The following is a 483-nucleotide window of genomic DNA, read 5'->3' on the forward strand; positions in this document are numbered from 1 at the left end:
GAGGTGGCAATAGCCTATGGTGGAGGTGGTAATATCCTATGGGGCTGTTTCCTCTAATGGCACAGAAAATTTTGTTCCAATACATGGTAACATGGATTCCATAGCATACCAAAAGATATTGGCCAATCATCTGAAACCCTCCACTACAAAACTTGGTTTAAAGCGCAAATGGATGTTCCAACATGACAACAATCCAAAGCACACAACAAAATCTACTTAGAATAAAATCAAGGTTCTGGAATGGCCTAGTCAAAGTCCCGATCTAAATCTGATTGAGAATCTTTGGTTTGAATTGAAGGAGGCTGTGCACAAGAGTTGCACAACTAGAACAATTTTGTGTTGAAGAATGGTCAGAAATCACTAAAGAATCATGCCAAAAGCTCACTGACAAATATTTTGATCATTTGAACGAGGTTATTACTGCTAAAGGTGCCTCAACTAGCTAGTTATTTCAGAGTTAGTATTTTTGGAGTTTTACAAAAA

Source organism: Polyodon spathula, chromosome 6 (genome assembly GCF_017654505.1).
Source record: "Polyodon spathula isolate WHYD16114869_AA chromosome 6, ASM1765450v1, whole genome shotgun sequence".
Taxonomy (NCBI): Eukaryota; Metazoa; Chordata; class Actinopteri; order Acipenseriformes; family Polyodontidae; genus Polyodon; species Polyodon spathula.